We start from the raw sequence: 22,433 nt of genomic DNA on the forward strand, positions 1-22,433 counted from the left end.
AGAAGAAGAAGAAGAAAAGAAAAAGAAAATAAATAAAGGACATTACGAGCAAAGAGAATGGCATATGCAAGGCATGGAGATGTGAAAGAGTATGATATATTTGGGAAATCACAAGTAGATTTCTAGGGGTCTTAATGGGTACAAGGGCCCGGGTAGGATATGATATGACAGGAAATGAGGCCAGAGTGTAAAGAGAGACCAAACACAATGCCCTTGGGGGTTTAGATGTTATCCCATAGTCATGGAGGCATCATTGACAAGTTCTCCCAAACTGAGAAGTTTGGGTTTTTATTTCTACAAAGTGGTTTAAATTGGGTAAATAAATAGGGAATTTTAAAATATCTTTCTGAAAGAATACATTGAGAGAAATGTTAAATAGCACACGGTATATTTTATATATATATATATATATATATATATATATACATATATATATATCACTATACATATTTATATATTGATATGCAGTAATGCAGTGATGTGCATATAATATGTATGTCTCTAATATATATTTTCTCTCTACCTTATAACATGAGCTTGACAATACTCTCCTGTGACCTTTTAAATACTCATGGAGTTCAGCCATGGTAAATTAATGGGTATCATTCTTACTGTCCCCACATAAGCAACTCTGGCATGAGACAAAACATGTGAAGCATGTTTTCAGGTGTTGGACAATAAAGAGTACAGAACTCTAATCCCAAGAGCAGGGAAAAACATAAGATAAGCTCCATATCCAGCCTAGGTTTCTGCATGAGAGTATTTTTAAACTGCCCATGGAAGTGGAGCCCAGATAGAGAGCGTCAGTTTCCGGAGGCAGAGGGAAGACATCGGAATTCAGGGTGGTGACGGCAACTAGAAATCATAAGGCAAGGTACTAGAGAGGAGAGAACTGTGCAGAGGAGGATGTCCAGAAATTTCTATTGAGTCTTCTGTTTTCTGCGAAAAGTTACAACAAAAAAATAGCTAAAATAGATATAAATATAAAAGCAGTGGATAAATTCAAATGTAGGTCCAAAAAAATTTTTTAAGCATTTGTTTTCAAATTCAACTTTCTTGAACTTCCTCGTCAGAGTGGATAGTCTCTTCTTTCATGTCCCAAAGCATTTTTTTATAGACTTTCCTATCTCCTACAATGCTGTGTCTTGGTTATTAATTCAAATGTTTGTTTTCCACACTAGGCTGTGGGCACCTCCATCTCTGTATCCCCAGAGCTCAGTGGCTAGAGTGACTGAATGATGGATAAATTGAACAAATAAAAAAAGTTCTACCCATTCTTACTACAAAGGTCAGAAGCAAAAAGAGAAAAAATAAAAGGGAGACAGATCTACATTCCTCTCCAAAAGAGGGAGCAGTAGAGTTATTATCACCTGGACAGTTCTCAGTATTAGCAAATTCAGGAAATTCAGGTTATTGCCAGATAAATCCTTGGCTTGCAAAATGTACTTTTATTTAAATCGTTTATGAAAATATGATAAACTATTTTATATACATTTGATTTTTAGCATTTCATACTGATAAAAATCTACCAAAATTTTTCTTTTGTGCTACGGATATTGTGCTGAGATTCTGCTGCTAAACTTGTTACTATTTAGTTAAATCAGTTTGGCTGTCATAAATAAGTTAGTTTATTTTCTCTTTTTTTTCCAAACACTTATTATTAAAGTTTCAAGCATATAGAAAAGTTGGAAGAATTGTACAATAAACACTAATATACCCATCATCTAGAGTCAGTAATTAATAAGACCTTGCCATATTTATTTTATATATCTATTACACATATATGTATTTATATTTTTGATGAAAGTAAATAATAGATATTATGACACTTTACCCCTCAATATTTCAACCTGCATTTTCTAAAAATAAAAGCATTAGTCTACATAATAATACCTTAATACCATTATTTTATCCAGAAAATCAATAACCAGCTTCTAATAATTGGTTCATATTAAAAATATTTCCAACTGATCTCAAGTTATAGTTAGTGGATTTTCAAACTAAATTCATTAGGGCTCATACATTTTGTTTGATTGTTATGTCTCTTTTGACTCTTACTCTGCAATAGTTCCCCAACCCAAACTTTTTTTATGACACATTTTGGAGAGACCAAGTCAGTTGGCTTCTAAAATATACACATTCTGGATTTGTCTCATGATTTCTTTGTGGTGTCATTAACTGTTTTCTCAATTACCTGTGTTTCCTCTAATCTAGAATTAAGACTAGAAGCTTGATTAGATTCAAATTAAATGTGTTTTTTTGCAGGAATACTTTAATAGTGATGCTGAGTGTTCCATATTACTTCAGAAAGAACATAATGTCAGGCTGCACTATGATTAATGATGCTAAATTTGAACATGCCATTATAAAGCTAAGATGTTCCCTTTACAATGAGCAGTTAATCTCAACAAGAGCATTTCATAGAGCTACATTCTGTGGAATGCCTATGTGCCAGGCACTGTGCTAGTTTTCTAACTCTCATAACAATCCTGTAAGGTAAAGATAATTTTCTTTACTTAAAGATGAAAAAGCCAACTCCAATAGGTTGACACCTTGCCCAAGGAGAGAATCCGCTCCCTAAGCTACATCTCTTACAACACCAATGGATATATAGGGATGGGTTTGGGAGAGGGCAATTGTTTCTGGCTCCTAATCTATTTCTTTAAGTTAGTCAAGGATAATGGTCAGATAATAATAATAATCTTTTTCCAAAATCAGGAATTGAAGCTTTATGACTTTTTAAAATAATCTTTAAAAGTAACTTTAAAATTTTTAACTCATTTTTTAAGTTTCTATGGATGGTTTTTTACCTCTAAAACAAACATAAATGTTTGCTGATAGAGGTAGAACTTAACATTTTATTTTACACAGTTATTAACCTGAAGTTATAATTTTGGACATTTATTTTCCCACTTGAATTTGGTGGGCGGGGATGCAGGAACATAGATGATAGTATCTTCCTCTCGCAGCTATGAGAACTGTGTGAATGTCAGGTAATCTACCTGGGGTTTGAATGATAACAAAGCCATTTATTGTTACTATTATATAAGCAAGTTCCATTCCCTTTCGTTTTGTAAGGGAAAGAAGACAGTCAACTTTTTAAGGACAACCTTTCTTTCACTTTCCCCTCACATAGATTCTTTCTCAAAAGATCAGTCCTATGAGTTGCAGCCCCTGAACTGGGAATATCTGGGGTTTGGCAGAACGTACATGGTACAAGACAGAGAAATTGCAAAGGTCAACTGTGAGATGAGAAAATAAAAGTGTAATTAATATCATATGGCAATTTACATACTTATTTTAAATTTAATAAAGGTCTTTACACTCAGATAGGTTGGAAAATACCAAAATAGTCTACACTCCCTGTCTGCACCTCATACTTAATTCCCTATAGTCTGGCTTCTACCCCCATTAACTTCACTTAAAATTGCTTCATCCTTATATTACTTGCCTTCTCTGCAACATATAATAATATTGCACACTCCTTCTTTGGCTCTCTCTCTCTCTCCCCTTGACATTCCATTACACTCCATTCCCTTGGCCTTTCTCCTATTTCTCTGATCATTTCTTTATCTATATTTTTCCGGAACTCTCTTTCTCTGGCCTTACTGCACATACTGGTATTCCCCGGGATTATGTCCTTGGCCATCTTCTCAATTTGCATGCTCTTTCTGAATGATCTCACCACTCCTGTGGCTTCAACCATGGTTTGTGCTTGGATCAGTCCCAACTCTATGCTGGGGATACAAATCCCACACTTCTCTCATGGGCAACAGACTCATGCAACACTTCCTATGGTACATCTCTGCTGGTTGTCCCCAAGGAAGCTTAGCACACTCTAATCTAAACTTATCACATTCTCTTCCTTCATCCCCCAACTTGCTCCTCCTCCTTTATTCCTCATTTACTTGAAGGTACCACCTCCCTCATACTCTCCCAAGCCAGAAATGCATGATTCATTCTTGGCTCCTCTGCTCCCTTCCTACCCCACATCCTATAAATCACCAGGTCCTGTGGGACTATTACTTAAGTATCATTTTGTCCTTCTCTTTCTCTTCTTACCCACAACACCCTGTCTTACTCCATTTGGGGGCTGGATTTCTGCAAGTTTTCTAACTGGTCTCTCTGTCATAGTCTGTGTCTCCTCCCCAGACTCAACAATCTGTCTTCTATGGCCAGAGTGCCTGCCTAATCTTCAGATCAGATGATGTTATTCTTCTATTTAAAACATTTCACTGACCTCTTCTTTCCCTTGCATAAAGTTTGAATTCTTTAACATAACAGATCCCTCATGATGTAGCTCCTGCCTCTTTTTCTAGCGTCATATCCCAGCCCAGCCTCCTTCAGTCACACTGAGCTACATGTTCTTGGAACGGGGAGTGCCTTCTCTTTGTTTCTATGCTTTTGCACATACTCATCACTTTTACCGAAGTGCCCTTACCAAACTTTCATGACTAGCTCACACATGTCCTTCAAGATTAAGTTCAGACATCACCATGCCGAAGAAGTTTAGTGGGTAATTTATTTTGGCCATTGCCCTAGCTACAAATTTGCAATTTTGAGTAATTAAATATGCTGCCTATTTTTAGCAATGATTGCTCTCCTTTAAAATGGTGAGTCCTTATATTACATGTGTTTACTTAGTGTATATGAAGAAACTGTGACTCTTTCCTAATTAATACTTTACTTCTTGTTGATAATGGAGTTTAGCTCTCAACCCAAGAGGTCTGGCTAGGCCCTAGCACTGTGCTATCTCTTGCCTTCACCCATTCATGGGAAGCTAAATGCTGCCCACACTTCTCAATCATTTATCCAGGCAAAACTGCCACATATAGTTGTGCAGGGTGTTCACTGCATACATTCACAAAAGAACCTACATGGAGATCCTGTTCCAAGAGCCTCCACTGTGACAAAATGATCAGCTGAATCCAGAATGCCACCATATACTATTTACGTTTAAACCACATATAGTAACTTGAGTCACCTTTCATGGTGAGATTGCCCAATTTTAGCCATTATAGGCATTTCTCTAAGGAACTATAGTTTGGTTAGAGAGTAAATTATCCCTCTCAGAGATGATCGCTATGGACAACAACAGGCAGCAACATATGTCAAAAAAAAAAAAAGCTTACATTTGGAAGTCAGCCAGATCTGGGCTTGATTTTTGCTCTTCTAATTGTGTAGCCCTAAGCGAGCTCCTAAATCTCTTTGATCCTTGGTTTCCTTTTTTATCAGATAGTAACACATTAACTTAGGTAAAAGCATATTAAATGTATGTAGACCACCAAGCACTGATCCAAACCAGTTTACACATAGTCTTTCTTCTCATCAATCTAACAGGCTTTGTGGCAGAAGGTGCCATAGATCAAGGTGTAAGAAGAACATACATTATCTACCGACTCGACAATTCTGTCTAGATTCCTATCACATCTAGACATCCATAAAACTCAGGGCACAAAAATATAAAAAACATTGATCAAAATTCTCTGGTTATAGAAGAGAATCTTTAGTCAAAATCATTGCCATTTACATTTTGTGTTTTGTGAGATTTACTAGTGCTTACCTGTTTGTTTACTATTTTTGTTGTGTGAATTCTTAACAATTATCTCTTTTCTCTCTTTTACCTGCTACTATTTCTCTCACTTCTACTGCTGCTAAGAATGGTGAGATTAATTTATTGGAGAAATGAAAGACTCTAGGATTCCCTTGTTTGTAGTAGTTCCAGTTATTTGAAAAAAACTCAACAGAAAACAGCCCAAGCTAGAGATTCTTGAAGACACAATATCCACATGATCAAAGATGGCATTTGAGAACAGTGAAGAACAATGTTTCTAAGATTATCTTCTCTGTTATTTTCTCATCTCCCTATAATCTTATATATTTTTATATTTATGTATTTATGCATATTATCTATGTATGTATGTATTAAAAAGGCTGGTGGTGATGATCATGTTTCAATGGTAGATAGAAAGTGTTTCCTCTGTGGAGAAAATAGCTATCATTCCCTTGGACTTGTGTTCCAGGTAAATCTTTGGAAAATTCACTTGACAAAACACAACCAGGCTTATATTAGTTAAATGTTCTCAGAGGAGCCTAGTACAATGTCTCCCAACCAGACTACACTGTCACATGGGAAAGGGAAACTGACTTATAGTAATGTCCAAAAGGCTGTTGTCTGGAAGAAGAAGAGAAACCAAGACACAAAGCTGAGAAGCAGTATAGAATTTTTCCCAGCTAGTTGGAATGTTTATGTCAACTTCAGTCTTGAGTCTACACTTAGCATGACGGAGCAATGAGCTCAGTGGAAAGGGCATGGATTTGCAGGGACAGAGGAAATGAGTTGGAATCCTACCCCTAGCACTTTGGCAGTTGCTAGGGCTGTTTACAAATAGTCCAGTTCTTTTTCCTGGGCACATGGTAGGATTGAATTTTCCACCCACTTAAGTTAGTTGTGGTTTAAGTTTGGCTAATGAAATATGAGCACAAGTCAGGTGAGTCACTTCTGAATGGCAGATTTAAGAGCTGTTGAATTCTCTTTTCCTTTTGCTATGGTGATGGCCAATACACCGATTACAGCTGTCCAGTCAGCCTGGGTCCCAGAGCGAGGACCGTGGCAATGCATAGTAAGTCTCCCTGTGCACCCTTAGGTCCACACTTAGCATAACAGTAAATTAAACTTTTATTACTTGATGTCCTTAAGGTTTGGGGGTTGGTTGTTACTGCCATGCAATCCAGTCTATCCTTTCTGTAGATTATTGAACTGAACAAAAATCTTGCTTCTTTGAGCATCAGGAGTCTCATCTCTAAAACAGAGATAATGATAATCATAACTACTCTCCTAAAGTCTTCCAAGGATCTAAAATTAGCCTGCAAAGAGAAAAATCTTTTTAACAGTGGCAAGTGTTATCCTTGCCAGCTATCTATTACTAAAGATGGAGGGATTTGCCTCCCCCAAAGTGACTTCAGAACACATTCCTTTTGAGGTTTGGCCTTGAATTTAGAGGAACAGTCTCAGGGACAATAAACATCCAATGAATTTTATTACCAGATTTTCATTAAGGATCAGAATCCACAGCTTAAATATTACCTAATAGAATCAGAGGTTTAAAACTAAGATTTTATAGTTGAAAGTTTCCAGATCCAAGAGATTTGCATCCCAGTGACTACCCGATGAGGAGCTGATAGAGCAGCAGAATGTCCCACTAGAGTATATTTCTGTTCCCAAACCTGAGAGAATATCCTTTTACTGCCAGAGCTCTGAGATGCCATATTGAATAATGAAGTACGTGCCACCCGTGATTTAGGGTACAACCAGGAAGCCTGAGACTCCCATGTTGCACAACTAACCATCCCTCTTCACTCTCCCCACTCTTGAGTTTACTACTTTGTATTATGTGTGTATGTATGTGTCCCTTAGTAGACTGCGAATTTCCAGCTAATCTTCTCTCCCTGCGATCAGCTCCTACTACAGCATCTATACTGGATGATTACCAGATCAAATTTTAAACATTTTCTATGCATGGGGATCTTACTATATCCCTAAACTCTCCTACCATTATAACAGTCTTCTTTCTTACTTTTACCAGAACAGACCTCTTCAGAACTCTTATCCTCTGCTTCAACTCACACTTCCTGAAATAAAACAGAATACTCCTGCATTTTTTCTTATGGAGATTAGAAACACAATCACCATGTTGACCTTTAATCTTCAACTCTGTTCATGGGTTCCCAAGTCTAGATCCTTTATCATTTTGTCAGGCCTAGACTGTAGTTTTCATTGTTTTTCTTAAAATATGGTGCATAGACATATCTGTCAAGTAGTATGTAATTCCCTCGGTGGCAGAAATAACATCTATCATAGTAATGGTTGATTCTTCACTGCCTAACAAGGTTTCTGGATAATTACAAGGGCTCAATAAATATGACTGAACAAATTCATGAATATAAACAGTACCCCCAGGCATGGCTTATACCAGTTCATCTGAGACCGCATCTTTTTATCTTGACCACAGACCTCCTCTGTCTCACCAGTTCTCACTGCTACTTCCTTTCCTGTGTGTGACCACACAGGAAGACATCTGACTGTCGTGTCTTATGAGAGCAGTAGACTCTGTATGTGATGCTCACTCAGGCTCATCTTCCTGAGCACTTTGTGCAGCTGCTTCACTGGACTCTGCCACGCTGCAGTACCCCAGGAGCTATCTTAGGACATGCCATCTCCCCGAGCAACTAAGTGGGAAATAGAGCCTTACCCAGGCCTAACAACTTCTATGAGATCTGTTCCTTGCTTCTCTCAGACTTATTTCACGTCACCCATCACCCAGCTCTACCCTGCACCTGTACTCCAATCCTTTGCTTCCTTGAAGATGTCGCGTTTTTTCCTGCCTCAAGGCCTTTGCATATGCTATTCCCTTTGCCCCAAAGGTTCTCTCTCTGCCCTTCCGCTCTCCTTTATTGTTAATTCTTCACTCATTTACACTTAAATATCATTTCCTCAGAGGAGTCATTCCTGACCCCCAGGCTAGAGCAAGGTATTATCTAGTTTTCCTAGTATTATTACACATCTTTTCTTCAGAGAATGAATCATAGTTAGTAATGATGCATTTATCGATATCTGTTTCTAAGTCCCATAAGGGCAGGGACTTAATTTATTTTAATCGCTATTGTGTTCCAGTATCTAAAATAGTGCCAAACACATAGTAGGCACTCAATAATTATTTGTTGAAAGAATGAGTTGGCATCTGTTTCCTTCACTAAACTCAAAAGCTCCATGAGAACATACAGTGTTATTTTTGCAGATCATTGTACACCTAAGGACTTACACAAAGCTGGCACAAAGTAGGTTCTCAACAATAATGAGAATAAATAAGGAAGAAAAGTAAGATGAAGAGTAGGAAGAATAGGAAGGAAAGATATAACTAGCAATATCGCCCCCTTAACTCTCAAAAATGGCTTAGTTTGGACAAGAAATTACTTGGTCACCATAGTTATGTCTCATTAATGTTTCAAAGACAGTTTTAGGTCAAAGAGCAAGGGATGTGAGAGAGATTAGGACTTGGAAATTTTCCATGTCTCTAGAGAAGTTACAAGGCAATCAGAAAGACAGATTGGACAATTTAATTTCTGATAGTTCCAGAGGAGTCTCCCAGGGTCTCAGGGGTGCCTGAGTCTCCAATGGCCTGCATCTAGCCAGCTGCTTGTGGGCAGCTCATATATGGACTTGGTTTCTTTGTTACATTAATAGAGAATTAAAATATCTCCTAAACATTTCTCTACACTGTTATACACATGTTTACACACACACACACACACACACACACACACACACACGAGTTAAGGATGGGAGAAAGCAGAGAAGAGAGGTATGTGACTTTTTATATTTTCTCAAATCTCTAAAAGTTAAGCCTTCTGACTTCAAACTTCCCATCTAGTTCATATTCCTCAGGCAGAACCTGATGAAAATCTTGAAAGAGAGACATGTTTGAGCCCAGATCTAAAGGGGTAAAAGTTATTCTGCTTTGTCCTTCTATCTTGCCTTACAGCAAAGGTTTCAAAGTTGAAATTCTGTGTAGGTTTGTTATCAAGTTTAATAGAAGACAGAGTTAACTCCTGACCTTTAGGTTCTGGAAACCAGCATATTTCTTGGAGTCCAAAATCTATCTCCCAGTGTCTAATAAGTTTCTTTTCCACACTTCTTGTCACCCTGAGCTTATCTTTCTATGGACTGTAATGATAGGTTCTTATAGCTGGGGTGCACAGAGTCACTGGCACCCAACTGCTTCCACATCCTAATGTAAGTTGCTGAGCACATCAGCAAGAACAAATACTTTCAGCACACACACACACACACACACATGCGCGCATGCACACACATGCACACACACACCCTTTTACCAATACGTCTCAGTTTCTTTAAATATGTATGTATGAATATAGATAAGTAGATGGAGAGATAGATAAATAGATGATGATAGATAGACGATAGATGATGATAGATAGACAGATAGATGACAGATAGATTCAGATTACACCAGGATGAATGTTGCCACCCTTAATTTATGTATATGGTCCAGCAAATATACATACACACACACACATACACACACATATACATGTATATATACACACACATAGACATATATATGTGTATATACATATATACACACACATTTATATATAAATATATCTATTCATTCATGTATGCATGCAATAATATATACCAAATGTCTTCTCTGAGTCAGGCTCTGTTCTAGATGTTTGGAATATATCCATACCCCTGCCCCTTCTGGAGTTTACATTACAGTGGGGAGGAGGGAGCAATGATAAAAAGTAAATATAATAAATAAGTAAATTATATTAATAAGTGTTACAATGAACTAAGACAGATCAGAAATATGGCTGGAATGGGAGGGTCACAATTTAACACAGAATGATAGAGTGGTTGTGTAGATTTCATCAAGAAGCCGACATTTGAACAAAGACTTAGAAGAAGAAAGGGAATAATCTATGTGTTATCTCCTGGGAAAGGTTTTCCAGTTACAGAGAACAACCAGTGCAAAGACCCTGAGGGAGAAATTTATGGAACAGCAAAGAGTAGCTTGGAATATAATGATGAAGGGAGGGAGTATTAGAGAGAATATGGTCAGAGAGGTGATGGGAACCAGATCATATAATTCATATGGATATTATATATAAGTACTGTGCATATATGTAGAGTATACATATGGATATTTCCAGTCTTAAATGCGTCGTTAGTCTTACATATGCTTTTATTGTCTAAATATCAGTTATACACATATAGAGAAATAGAAATAGTATGTATACATTTGTGTAAAGCAGTTTATTTAACTATGACTATATATACTATACTTATGGTAATAGATGTTCATACACGTATCTATTATAAAACCGAATGCATATGTGTCTTTATGGAATATATGTAGCACCCCATATATATGTGTGCATGTGTACTTATATACTACACTAATGCACATGTCTACAAATAGCGGTATCACTTCACAAGACAGGAAAATCTCATAAGTGTGTGTTATATGAGCCATCTTTGAATTTATAGGCGTTCTCTGCAGGCAGGAAGTAGGTATCCACATTATTCCTTCTGACAATTTATTTCTCCTTGTGAGAGAACCCCACCCCAAGGCAGAAAGCATTGGTGCTGAAGGGACAAGCCAATGCAGACAGGTTCCAAAGACTGTGAGTCTTAAGTCATGAGACTGAAGAAGACATCAAAGCCATGACCATCTGAGAAAAATGCAAGGGCTCTCAGACATCGAATAAAGATTGACCCGATTCTGGTACTCAGCCATTTACTGTGGGAATTAGAAGTGCTAGCCTGTTCTGTCAGATCTTACAGGAGAATTTCTTTTATTTCCTTTCTTATTCTTTTTCTTCAACTCATTGCAGGCAAATAACTTGCTGATACATATAGATTTTAATTTGAGATTTCATTCTTAAAAAAACCCGATGGATAGGGTGAGATGCAAACATGGCCTTTTTTTTCTTTTTTTTTTTTTTCCATTTTCCATACTTGCCAGAGTTGTAAACCTAAGGCCAAGTTAATTAAAGTCAATGGAGAATGTACTTTTTTTATTAAACTTTCTTTTTTCTATTGATTTTTGCCTTTCATACAAATAGTAGACTTAGTCCTCAAAATCAAAAACACTATAGAGCAAAGAAAAGAAATAATCAGGCTCCCAAGATGGTTTACAAACTCCGACACAGGATTTCAGAGGTGGCTAGTATTTCAGAGGTTGCTAAACTGGCAAGATGTTGAGAATCTAGGTCAGCTAAGGACAGACAGACCCAGCTGTGTGCCAACTAAAGTCTGTGAGGCCAAACTCCCAGGTACATTTGGCTTATAAAGCAATGCCGGTTTCTTCACGGTCAAACATCTGGACCATTGCAACAACCTCCTAATTTTTATTCCCATTTTCAGTCTATTCTCTCTAATCCATTCTCTACCCAGAAGCTTGATGCATCTTTCTAAAGCAGAAATTTAATGACATCAATGACTACTTGTAACCAAGGATCTGCAAACTACAGTCCACAGGCCAAATCTAGACCATCACCTATTTTTGTAAATAAAGTTTTATTGGAACATGGCCATGCACTTTTGTTAATGTATTGTCTAAGGCTGCTTTCACACTACAACAGAGGAGTTGAGTAGTTCTGACAAAGATCATATGATCTGTGCAGACTAAACCATTTTCTATCTAGTCTTTTATAGAAAGAGTTTGCTGATTCCTGTTCCAACTCATCAAATATGAACCATGAACTCAGTCTAGCAATTAAGGTCTTCCAAACAATTACCCCAAGTTGACTTTTTACTTTCATTCCTATTCTCCTCCCTAACATTGTCCATGTTGGAATCATTTTGGACTACTTGGTGTTTCCCAAATGCTCATTGGTAGTATTAGATTGCCCCATTTTCTTTTTATCTTTTACTGGCAAAAGCACTGGAGTTTTCCTTGGGAAATTGCCCCTCTTCAACTCTCGGTCTATGTTTCTCGGGGGGCTAATCCCACTCACAGCCCCAGTTAAGAATCCATGACAAAACCTGGCACTCGGAGTGTTCCATTCTAGCACAATTGTTTCTGAAATAGGCATGTGACTGAAGCTACACCAATGAGATGTAATTCTGGACTTTTCTTAGAACTGTTGGAAATGAAGAAGTCTTTTTTGTCCACCAGGATTCCTTGGCCTGTCACCTGTAACTTGCACCGAGAGAGATGGCTTGAGAACAAACTCAATACAGAGGGAAGCAGAGCCAAAAGATGGAGACTCTGGCCCTAATGGCATATTTTAGACATCTTGTTCTAACTATACCCGAAGCTAAACTACTTAGGTACTTTTTATTTATAGGAACCAATAAGATCTCATTTTGTTCTTGAGACAGTTTAAATGGGTTTCTGCCTCTTGTGATCTAAGTAGTGTTGCTATAAACACTCCTTCTGTTTCCCTGTATATGTATACGTCATTGCTTCGTCTCTTCCTTCTACCTTGAATGACTTCTTCCTGCTTCTCCCTGACCACATTTTATCTTGCTTTAAAGACCCATCTCAAACCTCATCTTCTCTATGAAATCTCTCCTGACCTTCTCAATGAAATACAGTCTCACACTTTTAAGCTCCATAGCTTAATTCTATCTTTCCTATCATCTCGTACATGCTTGGGAACTTGTACAAAGTACATGAAAATATTTGTTGAATAATAATAAAAAGAAATTTCAGGTGTGGAGAGAATGTTTCTTTTTTCATCATTGTATTTGGGGTTAGAGTGTAGGGAATGGGAAACGCTTCAGATTGGAGCATACTTTTGTCTGATCTCATAAAATTAGCTCTAATGTTTTAAATAGTCTTAAACTTTCAGAAATGTTGCAAGAAAAGTACAAAGAGCTCCTGTATCTTTTTCACTAGATTTAGCTGTTTTCGTGCTTCTCACCCTGCCAACCCCCACACACTAATTATTCTTGTTCTTTTTTTAGTCTTTTAAGAACAATATGTATATCCCCCAAACAGACACAGACCCTTTCCAACATAAGCTCATTGTACCCATCCAACTCAGGTAATCAACATCAATACAACACCACCATGTATAGGCCCCATTCATTATTGCTCTCTCAACAATATCTCTTTTTTATTTTGTGGTCAATAATCCAATTCAGTGCCATTCATTGCACTCATTTCTCATGTCTCTTGAGTTCCTCCATTCCTTCCAGTATTTCTTGAACTTAGTCATAGATGACAAACCTTTCATTCCATAGGGTGTCCCTCAACTTGGGTCTATCAATGTCTCCTCATGACCAGACCCAGGGCATGTATTCTTGGCAGAAATATCAGATTTGATGCTCCATTCCCCTAAGTGCATTCCTTGGCAAGGCACCTAATATTACTCTATCTGACTCCTAGCAATGCCAAATCTTGATCACCTGGTCAGATTGCTCTCTGCCAAGTTTCTCCACTCTAGAGTGATCACTTTTATCTTTGTGACTGATAAAACAGTTTATAACAAGATACCCCAAACTAACCAACATTCTGTATGTCAACAAATCTTCACTCAACTGTTTAAGAATCCATTAATAATTCCTGCCTGAAATAGCCACCATCATGATAACTGTCAAATGATGGGTTTCTTTCCTCCTCTTTCTCGCTCATGCTTATGTTTTCTCTCCCTTTTTCTTTATTATGGACATCAAAATCCTTATTTTATGCAACAGGTAGTAATCTGTTACAATTTTTATTTTAATGCTTAAATTGTTCTAGATTCGGTCTGCGGGAGCCCCTCACCTGATTTCCTTTTGACTTTCCCCCATAACCTTCAAGCACATTTCCACTTTCCTTTGCCAAATATTTTGGGGGTTTATCTGAAACTTTTCCTGTTCCAGCCCTGCAGTCAACTATTTTTCCAAAAAAAATTGGTTCTTTTTTAGAAAATTCTATTTGGAAAGCAAGATAAGAGAGTCTGGTTTGCTCATTGCTATTGGAATGACAGTACCTCTAGGCCCCTCAGCAGACAGAGGTAAGAAATACACACACACACACACACACATACATACATATATACACACATATACCCATCCGTATCTCTTTCTATATCTACACAGATAGATATTTTAAAACCAAGTTATGAGTTTACTCATATCTCCAATTCTAATCTAACACATGAGGTTTCTTCCTAGACTTCCTTTTTCCATATTTATAAATCTCTTCTCCATGCTCAATATTGACTCTGATATTTTGAAAAACTTGAGAACAAGGACTTTCCTTGCTTTTGCATTTCACCAGAGAGCTGCCGTGTTCAAGAACCAGGGACTCAATAAATCAGCGCTGTCCTTTAGTGCTGGGGTCATGTAAAATCTTGGCTTTAGTAATGAAACGACTGACGAGAACTTTTCAGGAAGTCAGGGGGCTGACTGTATGCCTCTCTGTCTAACTCTTTACCTAGCAGTAGCCTCTCTTTAACCAGCTTCACAGGTTTCTTAAAATAAGAAATGAAAAAATATTCTCAAACTCTCGCTGCAGCTCTCCAGAGGCAGGTACTCTATAAATACAAAGTGTAATCATTGCTGCCGTGTGGAAATTTTTTTCTCCATCCATCTTGTTCTACAATAGATGGCGAATGTTTTCTAGGATCACTGCTCTTCTCAGGCTTCTAAAAATGTAAAGCTGCTAAAGATTGCAGCAGGTGCAATGGCATATGTCAAAATGAGTTACAAACAATCCTCAATGCCCATATTTTAAAAAATATTGTTTGGTTTTTAAAAAAGAATACAGCACAACATAGAAAATGCACATGAACCTATCTTGTTACTTAAAAAGGGCAAAGCTTTCAACTCTGGGGTCAGGTGGGGCATACTGTCTAGGGTGAAACAATACACAACAAGCCAGAAAAGACTGGGTAGCCTCAATCCAAAGGTTTGCTCTGTCTTTTCTTCAGCTTTCTACATTGCAGAAAATGATGCTTTGTCTTTAAGTTCCTTCTTTTGGAAGGAGGAAATTGATTAGACCCTGGAGGTTTCCGTGAATGGATCTAGTAAGTTTCTCAGCATCATATCAGGCAACAAATAAAGAATCAGGACTCAATCAAAGACTGCTGCTCTCTGCATTTATCTGACAGCTGCCTTGTGGCCCCCAGATGTAGGCTTCTTAGACCATGATTATCTGTTGCTGGCTATATTTCAGTCTATCAAACCTGGAGACATACATAGACATCATCTCTGCTTCTAGTCCTTCCTAGGATCATACAGAACAACCAAAAATTTTTACTTCTCCCAAGAAGCTGACTATAGTCATATTCTGGTTCCTCCAAACCTTTGGTTAAGACTCTGGTTGGTGGCTCTGGGATCTGCCCGAGGGGACCAGAGAGAGTCAACCTCTTTGTCTCTCTCATTGCATGTGTGTGTTTTACTATGGAATCCCTAGGTCCAGCAGGAGCACCAGTGGCTGAAGCTTTCTGAAGGGCAATTTAAATGAGGAAGCAAAAGAAGGCTTATGGAAATAGAGCAACTTCTCCTTAGTGGCAAAACCAGTGAGTCACTCTACAATCACTCAATCCAAATTCTATAGCCTCTCTGCCATTATAATCCTGTCCTACAAGACAGCTAACACCCAGAGCCTGAAGAAGTATGCTCAATTTTCCACAGTGAGATCCAAGAATTTAAAAACCCTGTGATTAGAACTTGTTGCTCTAGCTAACTTCTCTGCATTTATATTTATTTCTTTACCCAGACTCTTACTGGGATTTTCTTTTCTTTTCTTTTTTCTTTTTTTCTTTTTTTTTTAAGCCTGAAGGATTGAGAAAGAAGAGTCTGGAAAATTCTCTCTCCTCTCTGGAATCAAAAGTTTTCTGGCGTCATGAACCAAACTGGTGATTTCACTTGCAAGATCAGACCTCTAGGCTGTTTTTCCAACCTCTTCACCTGGCTTCTGTTTGCCCTGAGATGGCCTAACTCAGCAGTCACATAATCCTTTACATTTCTCTGGAAGATACTGCACTCTCCCACACTCCAGCCCTTTGATACTTTTTGAGCCCTTCCCTATCTCCCTCATGATCTAGCTCAAGAGTTGCAACTTCTGGGAAGTCTTTCCTAATTCCTTCAACCAGGGCAGGCATTGCCAATTGTCTCAAAGCACCTACGGCTCTTATTACACTAGGTTATAATTCTTGGTTTATGCATCATTCTTCCAGTAAATCTTAACATCCTTATCCGAAGTTTTGTTTATTTGTTTGTTTTCTATATACCTGTAGCATTTAATGTAGCACTTAGCATGAAGTTGGAGCTCAGCAATTCTTTATTGAAGGGAAGATAGAGGGACACAAGAAAAGGATGAACGAAGGGAGGGAGGGAAGAAAGAATGTTCTCTGCTGTGTCCTGCAAAACGGAGTCCACTGACTTAAAAAAATTATTATCTTGATAACTTAACGGTTTTGTTTCATTTGTAGGCTTTATACATAATCAGTTTTAATAGGTTCTAATTGTTCTTTACTACTGAAGCATTAAGATTATGACTTCTAATTGTCTGGACTGTGCCATGATGTCTGAATCAGGGCTGGAGACACTTTAGGAGGAAATGCACTATTGTTTGTATCAGCTTCTTTTTTTGGTTTGTCTCCTCTTTGTGCTTTTCAGGCACAGGCTTGGTCAGTCACACAGAATATAAAGATAAATGCAATTAAAGCAATTTGGTGGTGCTACTCACTCAAACACCCAGGCAAGTCACCAAGTCCTGCCAATTTTCCTTCCTAAATATTTTTCATCTTCTCCAACCACTCTACCACTGCATAGACCAAGCTCTCAGCCCCTCCCTTCTGAACTATTGCACTGCTTCTTGTTGTCAGTCATCCCCCATGCTTCTCCACCTCTGACCCATCCTCTACCCAGCCTCCAGAATAGGCTTTCTAAAACTCAGTCCAACTTTTCTTAATTGTCTTTGCTGCTCCACCACCAATTTCAAGCTTCAACTGGAAAAGACTTCCCATAATTTGGTCTCAGCTCTGGCCATTCTTACCATCTTCAAACTGAAACAAAGTACCATCTGTATTAGTTTATTAGGGCCTCTGTAACAAAGTACCACACATTAGGTGGTTTAAACAACAGAAATTTTTTGTCTTACAAATCCTGGAGGCTAGAAGTCCAAGGTCAAGGTGTTGATGTCTTCAGAGGACCATGAGTGAAGAATCTGTTCCAGGCCTCTATCCTTGGCTTTTAGATGGTCTTCTTCCGTGACTTCACACTGCTATCTCTCTTTACGTGTCTGTGTCCAAATTTCCTCTTCTTACAAGGACACCAGTCAATATGAATTATGATCCACCCTAATGACCTCAATTTAACTTGATAATCTCTATAAAGATCCTGTTTCCAAATAAGGTTACATTCTAGGGATTAGGATGTCAACATATGAATTTGAGGGGACACAATTCAACCCATTATATCACACGTCCCATCCCTTTCATATTTTCATGTTTTTGTAGATGTTGGTCCATTTGTTTGAAATTCTTTACCACCAATGCTCTAACTTCTATAAGTAGACTTGATCATCTAAACCTTGCATTTCTTCTCCTTTCCGTTTACCATTTACTTGCGTTCCTCATAGTCCTTTCAATGAATGAATATTCGTTTTCCTTTCTGTCTCTCCACATTGCCTGTTCCCTCCTCTCTTGAGGGCAGAGATAGTCTAATTTGCCATTTTGTTTCCAGCGCCTAATACAGTTCCTGGCACATAGTAGGATAAGTAAGTGCTTGCGGAGAACTGAATTAGAAATGATAAACCAGAGGAAATGACACATAAGCTGAGCCCCGAAGCAAGTCTAAAAATTATCCAAATGAAGCAAATGAGGAAGAGCTTTCTAGGCCTGTCGAGAGAAGTGAGGCAATATGGTATATTTGTGGAACTATTAGTATATAAAGTAATGAGTTAGAAATTACAGGAAGTATGGCTAGAAATATAGGCTGAGGCAGTTCATGAAGGGTCTTGTGAATGAAAGAATTCTGTCAGTATCTTTTTCTTGTTCATTCATTTTATATACATACACATTTATGTATATTATTTACTCACTTATTAGAACATCATGTTAAATCATTGAAAAATTTCAAGCTAGAAAGAGACATCATATTTGTTCATTAGAATATTGACTTTGGCAGCAAAGTAAAGATAGATTGAAGACTGGAAACAAGGAAGCCATTGAAGAAACTGTTGCTCTGGCCCAGGCCAGGGATGATAAGAGAATGAACCAGGACAGACATGTACAGATTGAGAGGAGGGGATAAGTCACAGTAATACTTAGAAAGTAAAAGTAGATAAATTTGACTACTGTTTAAATAAAGACATAAGAGGAAGGAAGGACAGAAGGATAAATCCCTGGTCCAGCTGGGTGACTGGGTAGATGAGAGACAGAGGAGGAGCACATTTTATGCAGTTAGGGGTCCTGCGGGGTAGAGGATAAGAGAGGGAGGAGAACAGAAGGTTCAGCTGAATTACAGCTGCTCAAGGGATATCCAATTGAGATAGCAGGTAGATAGCCATATCTACCCACCTGAGACTTGACAGAGATCTTAACTGGAGATGTGGATACCGGAGTCATCTATATAGAGAGTATAACTGAGGTCATAGAAATTCCACAATCCAGAGAAAATATACAGAGTGAGGAGAGGTAGGGACTAGGGAAAAATCCTGGGCCTGGTAGTAGCAATTCAGCAGCTTTGGCTCTCTCTTATTTCTTGGTAACCATACATTTGGAAGACTACAGACTTTCCAGGTTCATACTGAATAACATCATCCAGGACCACTTTAGTTTATGAAAAATGCCAGCAAATCTATGGCTATAAAGGGTGATGGCAAAAAAAAAAAAAAAAAAACCCAACGAAAAAAACTAGCCTTTGGTGATTCCATTTTATTCTCTTCATTTAGTCTGTCAGTTTCATTCTGTTTATTATTTGCCATTTCAATATATTGAAAATATAGTAATTATTCATAAACCAAATATGCCGTAGGAGCTAATGCAAAATTATAATTACAATAATTAAGTTAAATAAAATCCAGCAGATGAAGTTTAAAACCTGCCCCCTCTGAAAAAAAAAAGGAAATCAAATCTTTACCTGGCAAGGATCTTGTCCAACCGTCACATGAAATGAGAGCACTGAGATCCTTCACTTTTAGAGATAAAAACCTGGGGATTATTAATGAATATGTCACAGTTGATCCTCATTAAAAATCAGCCAGTCACAGATTCCAGTCCATCAAGCAACATGCCTGTGTTCCATCCTCTCTCACATCTCCGTCCCTCTTCCAACATGCAAGAATATTGTTGACAAGCCTACTTTTCCTCGACGACACCTTCAGCAGTAAAGGCCATTAGTCTATTTCTTAACTGCTTTTGTGTCTATTCTTAAATATCTTCTCTAAATTTTCAGTTTTTCATCTCTAAAATGGAAACTGTACTGATCTTTCTCCCTAATACTCTTACATTACGAAATGACTTTGGCTTTGATTGTTATTCCTCCAGTAAGGCGATCGGTATGGTTTCCCTTCTAGGTTAAGCCTGCCTACTTCCGGTGTCTGTGGTATCACAATACTTTTGACCCCCAAACCCCACTTACATTATACTGAGAAAATAATCCTAAAGAAAGAGTAATTTGTGTGCCAGAGACATTTATTGAAATTATCTATCACAGAAAAATATCTCACAATAGGAGATGAATTAAGTAAATATACATTCAACAGAATTTTATGCAGCTCTCACAATGGCATTTTTATGAAGAAAGAACTATGGTGGGGTAAGTACAGGAAATACCAAATGGTTTTTCTGTAATAATTACAGTTGTCTAAAAATTATATAGTCATATGGCTAAGAACGTTAAGAGCACTCTCATAAATAAATTTTTAGGAAGTCCAATTCTGTGATAATCTGTTGAGTTCCATATATATATATACATTATACCCGTTATATGTATGTATAATATATATATATCCCATTATTATATATATTTAAATTTTTCATAAAAGTCCTATGCAGTAGATGTCATCACTGCCTTTCCATTTAACAGAAGAGGAAATTGGGCTCGAGAATTTCCCACGACCATATTGAAGTAGTGAGATTATAAGTGGATTGTCTCCTTTTTATTCTGCTTTCCACAAATGATGTTGAATGGTTTTATGCAATTTTTCTTTTAATATTTGCCAGAAATAACAATGAGATTCATCTTGCAATAAATAAGAGAAGCAGTTCATTTTAAATTCTGTGGTTAGAAATGTAAACTTTAGAACTGGGCGGGCTTTTTATTCCATTGCCATTGTGGAAAATGCCTTCCAATTCATTTTGGTGGTGAATACCGTCTCTCTCTGTCTCCCAGGTTCTCAGATGAAATGATCTAGTCACCACCCCCTTGTGACTTTTCCCATAATCACTGATGACAATGGCTGAGAACCTCTGCTGATCACTAATTGGATACAAGAAATCAGGTTGAACCATAGCTTCCACTGAAATTGTGTCACTGTGGGGCTGTAAAATACAAGAAGGAAGGAACCTCATGGCTCTCTCTTTCTCAGTTGGCTCCAGCCCCTTTAAGACTGCTTAATGTAAGCTAGCTCAGTGCATCACAGAGAGAAGACTTGGAGACTCACTTAAATGATTGACCTATTTCTGGGCTCTCTGTTGTTGCAAATTACAAGAATATACTGTGTGCATTTTCAGGTAATTCGATACTATTACCTTAAAATTCACTTGTTCCACCTCCCCCTTCCCTCCCCTGTTCAAATGGAATATCTGACCTTTTCCCTTGGCAGCCTGCTTCTCTTTTCCAGGTAACCGATGATGATTTTATACCCTGGATGATAATCAATATGTAGAAGCTGTCTCTATTGATTCAGATAAAACCACCAATTACGGCTATTTTGAGCAGAGCTCAATGAGATTAGATGTGATTACACGGCAATGGGGTGTGAGCCCGTCAGCAACCAGAGGCTGCTGTGAGGCTATTTAATTGTTACAGATGAAATGCAAATGGGTGCCCAAAACCAGTGCCCATCATCTTTACCCTTCATGAGGCAGAACTTCCAGGCTGAACCACCTGGCCATGTACATTTCAGATGACGAACACTTAGCACCCCAGAAGCCTATTTCAGAGACAGCAAATGTAGAATGGCTCAAAGAGAAGCAGTGGCTCGCATGTATCCCATTTACTCCTGTCTCCACAGTGTCCTTTACCTGAAAAGCAGAGACAGTAACATTTCTAAGAATATCAGAAGGCAGATCAGTAAGAATGTCAGGAGGCAGGAGGAGAAAACACAGCAGGCTGTAGCTCAGGCAAATATTCTTGATGCAGAAGTCCTTTCCCAAGAACCCCACACATCCTGATAGTCCGAGACACATTGTCAACTCCTCAGAAAACTCTTCATCTTGTCTGGAAGATATCATCATATTCCAGTGATTTAGAGCATGGACTTTGGAACTAGCCATCTACTTTTTAGCTAAGTGACTTTATGCAAATTACCAAACCTTTCTGTACTCCATTTGTACAACAAGGACAAGAACAGAAATACTTAAAACTGTACTTGGCCCTCTCTCCCACTCCTTCTGTTTGCATGGAAAAAGCGGCGGTGTCAGAGACCTAAGTGCATGCCTCTGTTCGCTACACTTACTGGCTATATAGCCTATGCCTACATTTTTTCACCTGTAGCAGTTACATGATTTAGCACGTGCGATGACCTTGTCCCACAGAAGGTGCTCTACCTGATTATTCTTCGATTCCTCTCAATCGGTTTCTGAGTAGATCACCTGGGCCTCAGCCATCTGGGAACCCACTTGTCCTCCAGCCATTGAGGGCTTGGAAGCATAAAAAGGTTATAATAATGATAATGACACAGCCATATTCTACTCATTGATTAATTTATCCATTCATTAAGTCAAGAAGTATTTAT

This window comes from Pteropus medius, unplaced genomic scaffold, assembly GCF_902729225.1.
Source record: "Pteropus medius unplaced genomic scaffold, Ma_sr-lr_union100, whole genome shotgun sequence".
NCBI lineage: Eukaryota > Metazoa > Chordata > Mammalia > Chiroptera > Pteropodidae > Pteropus > Pteropus medius.